This window comes from Patiria miniata, unplaced genomic scaffold (assembly GCF_015706575.1).
Source record: "Patiria miniata isolate m_02_andy unplaced genomic scaffold, ASM1570657v1 HiC_scaffold_16, whole genome shotgun sequence".
In the NCBI taxonomy this organism is placed as follows: Eukaryota; Metazoa; Echinodermata; class Asteroidea; order Valvatida; family Asterinidae; genus Patiria; species Patiria miniata.
The window spans coordinates 5,029,321-5,033,887 of NW_024037054.1; positions in this window are offsets into that span (position 1 = coordinate 5,029,321).

Consider the following 4,567-nt stretch of genomic DNA (forward strand, 5'->3'; position numbering starts at 1 on the left):
TTCGATTATCACATGTCTTTAGCTCTTTGTCTCGTGCATTGATACCAGAAATTGGTGCAACTTACGAAAGAAAGAAACAAACAAATAGCGCAACGGACGGACAGACAGTCCGCGGAACGAACGAACAGAATGAGATGGATCGATTAGGGCCAAGGCAGACAGACAGACAGACAGGCAGACATATATTTAATGACCATTTATCTCTTCACTCGCAATCTGAGTGTAGTTACTTTCCACTGCGCATGTTTTTCTTTTCTGTTCGTGAGCAAAAAAAGGCGGAACAAGTGGAATCGCTTGAAGTGCACCTTAAACCAGACCCCATGGTGGGACAAGGCCGGCTAGACCCTCACCAACCACCCTCCTTAGTGTTAATTATCCACCCCTCATCTTTTCAAATCTTGTTTACGGGATACCCTAGAGCTGTTGTCCGTGTGTGTGTTTACGGAAGCACTTCAACTATTGTCGCGAACTGGAAGGGTACAAAAGTCTTGATTCAGCTTAGAGGGAGACGACTGCGAGCTCGACTTTCGAGCCCGCAGCACCCAACAGTCATCGACACCGGGCTATCAGAGACTAAAGGTTAGAAGTTAACAAGCCAGCACAAGTCACCCATCACAACAATCCCAAAGCAAAGTGAATGAAACTATTAGTCAATCTTGTCCGCGTGATAATGCCGGGGATTAGGGCAACTATTGTTCGGGATGTCTGAATAACACCGGAGGGGCTGCAGGTCGGCAAGGAGAGGAAAAAAGCAGCTCAGAAATGACGCTGACAGGGTGTAAAGCGTGGGCCCACCCGCCCATAGAGGATGCGGATGACTCGCCTGCCTCGTGGTGCCGCATTCAAGTCGGATGTTCAACCCTCCCGCTTCCGATGGAACCTCCCGTTGAAACCAAGACCTTAAGAACTTCTCACGTAAGTCTTCATCCACCATCAAAACCATCTTGACTTCCTCCTGGAGCTGCAACCAAGACGAACATCAAGAACTGCCCACTGAACACAAGGAACTGAAATACTCCTGAACCAGATATTCTACCGGACTTCTGTCCTTCCATCGACTGCCTCCAAACTTGAGACTATTGCGGGAGCCTAGAGCAGAATTAGAGAAGAATACGAGCAGGTAGGCCCCCGTGTGACTCACTCTGTATTTTTAACGAGGCAGGTCCGTTTTAGGATCGGATGCCCTATTAATTCTCGTTTGTTTAAATGTGAATGCGTTTGACAGCTCTTAATCTAATAAGGGTTGTATTGCCGTCGGCTTCGCGATATACGGAAACGGTGAATTGTCGTGGTGAATTATACTAAAATACAATATTGCGGTCAAACGAACGACAAACAGAAGTGGCTTTCATTGTTTTGCTTCGTTCACGCCTGCTGTCAATTAAACTTGTTACTGGTTGTATATGCCTCGCCTGCAATAATCGTTTTTTTTTGGGGGGGGGGGAAATTTGCCGTTTGTGGTCCCTTTTATAGTTAGCTATATTTAGCTCTGAATATCTGGATGAAAAAATACTCAATCGCGAGATTTGAAAGAGCGTGATTTTTTTTCGAAGCCTTTTTTTCTTCTAAATTTCGCATTATACTTATTAAAAATCTAGTGAGGAAGTGTAAACGGCAACTTTTAACTAAGAAAACTATTTTGGGATGTGATAATAATCAATTTTAATATTTACCTGAAATCTATCAAGTTGGAGCCGTGTAATTGGATGTTATCATCAGTGTATCGTTGAAGTTAGTAACTAGGCTAGTTATAACTAGATAACTACATCATATAATGATTTAGTTATGACAATAGCGTGCTGTCAGCAAGTTATCAGTATAGGCGGAAAATGGGGCAAATCGAAGAGGCTTATTATGATACTTAGCCCGCCTGACCTCGATGATAGCACGGCGTGTATAGGAGGATTAGTGGCATCTTTTCACCGGGGATGTTTGAGCGCACGAACCCGTGAACTATACGGGGAGACATCACCGAGAATACCCCCATTCAGGGCTGGAATGCCGGGCCGACCTTCCGGGAGGTTACTTGCCTCGCCAGGGAACAAAAAAAGTTGGAAATGTTGCATTTATCTCGGACATTAAGAAAAAGATACCCACGGAAGCGAATTAAGTTCCTTGAAATGCACCCTCAATATACCCAAGAGAAAACGAGTGGGGCGCTCACCACGTTGAAAAGCACTGCATCTGCATGCGTTGCCCCTGTCACTCTAAAACAAGCTCGAAATGATCTTGGAAGTGCGGACCAACGAATTCGTGTTCATACATGAGTGGCATGATTGTGCCATGTAATTTCTGGAAGGAGTAGTGTTTGAGTACAAAAATCAGTTTTTTTAAAACCATGGTGACCCCATGAGGACCTTTGACGGTCAGTAAAGACCCATTAAAGTGACACAAGGGAGGGCCAGGGCCTGAGGAACGAGTTGATATTATAGCCATGCAAGGCTGCACTGGAACGTTTGTTACTAATTAACTAACGGAGAGACACGACGATTTGTTGAGCTGCTGTCCACAGCTAAAAATCATTGGTCAGATTCGACCCGGACTCTGGTTTATATTTGCCTGAATTTTTTTTGGGGTCAAATTGACACTTTTGCCAAGGTTTCCGAATCGAAAGACCTGGATAATGAATCACACATGTGTCATTTCGACTCGGAAGAGTGTCAATTTCGACCCTGAATAGTGTCATAGGCCAACTGGCTCCCGGATCCCGAGTCCATCTGGTCACTTTTTCAGTGTTTTAATGTTGACTAAACTTATAGGCTTACTGATTCGCTCATGATATTTCATTTGAAATTGAGGAACGTGTAAACCCTTTATTTGTCGGTTTTAAGTATTTTGGTGAGTCCATGAAGGAAGGAATAACTTCCATGATAGCGAGTGTAAGGGGGTTGCATGGGATTGAAATTCTAATAATGTTGCCAACTTCAATGGCGTTTGTATGTTTGGTCATATATACTCCATAAAATTTGATGGTTCGAAATTAAATGAGCCCCCGAACACACACAGTTGAAAATACTGGGTTTCCTCTAACTGAACCAATCTTGATAAGTTGTACTTGAATATAGCCTAATTAGACAGCACATAATATATGAAAACTCTCTTGAACAAAGTGAAGAACAGGTGTTTTCGAAATAGCTGCAGTACATTTCGACATTTGTCGTGTCATTTCATTCTCACTTGGTCATGTCGGATTTACCGGTGGACCACAAGTGGTTCCAAAGATTGAATCGAAAATAATCGCAAAAGATTAGCGATGACTATAAACAAAAATACTCGTCCGACAGGGTGAATACGTTACACACTGACAGTCCACAAATGATATGATAATTTCTGTGCAAAATAGCTCTATAAAACTATTCCAGGTTTTCTTCGGGAGAAAATGACTGCAATGATTTTCTGAGCTACTATTTCTAGGTATATTTGATTAATATTGAAGCAGCGCAGCACGGGCTGCAGCCTCTTGTCATCAAACTTGTTGCATACATGGGGAGTCAGAATAATCTGGACCCAAATTAAAGAAAATATTAAAAATATGTAGCAATTATCAAAACAAGTGCAACTGAGATATGTTATAGGCTGGTATTTTGGACATTATGGTGACAGTTTCATGTATATCCATTTGTACCATTTTGAAGAAAAGCGCCAGCAAAGAACACACGCTAAAAATCCTCTGACCACGGTTCCAAGGTTCAACAAATTTACTGAAATCGCATACTGATGTGACTGCATTGTTTGTACTTTATTTTTTTTCTCGAAAAAAGAATTAATTTTCTGGCTTGGTTGAGGTTGTAGACTGCATAGTTTATAGCTATAGTATCTAGTATCTGTATAGTATAGCTTACCAACAATAAACCTACCGTCTTTTATTGTTAATTTCTAGATACATCTAATCTGTAATTAGTATAATTGCCAACGATTGCTCGCAGAATTCAAGACACCGCAATTTTAATTATGAACTCACGCGCGATGTTACTGCATGAGTTAACGTATTCTCAATCTCAAACTACCGAACGGAACCCCCTGCATTTGAATTGTTATAAGTATAGTCGTGACGTCGTTTCGTTTTGATGGCAGTCCACGTGGCACATTTTAAAATCCACCTTTCTGAGAAATGATGCATAGATCCTAACAATGACGAAACGTAACATGAATGTCTGGCATTGAATTCATGTCGCAATAGCCTCACGAGCCAACTTTGTAGGGCTGCTTAGCAAGAAAATAGTACTCAATATTCTGCTCAGCGATAATCCGTTGGGATGCAGTGACGAGGAATATCATTCGATGCAAATTGGCTGGTAAGAAGTTTGTGCCATTACTTTTTTTCCGCTAAGCGAATTTTAATGTACGTAGTCAATTACATACGACTACATTGGCTTAAAGGCGTATAGGATCATTTGCATTTATCCCAAAAGTATAACCTACCAAATTGATTTTAAAAAAGCTGACTTTGATTAAAGATTGTACTGATACTAAACACCCTGTGAAATTATTCCGTCGTCTGGCTTTCTGTCATTTAGAAGACTTCGAGAAATGTAGTTGATTTCCAAAGATCAGTCAATGGACTGAA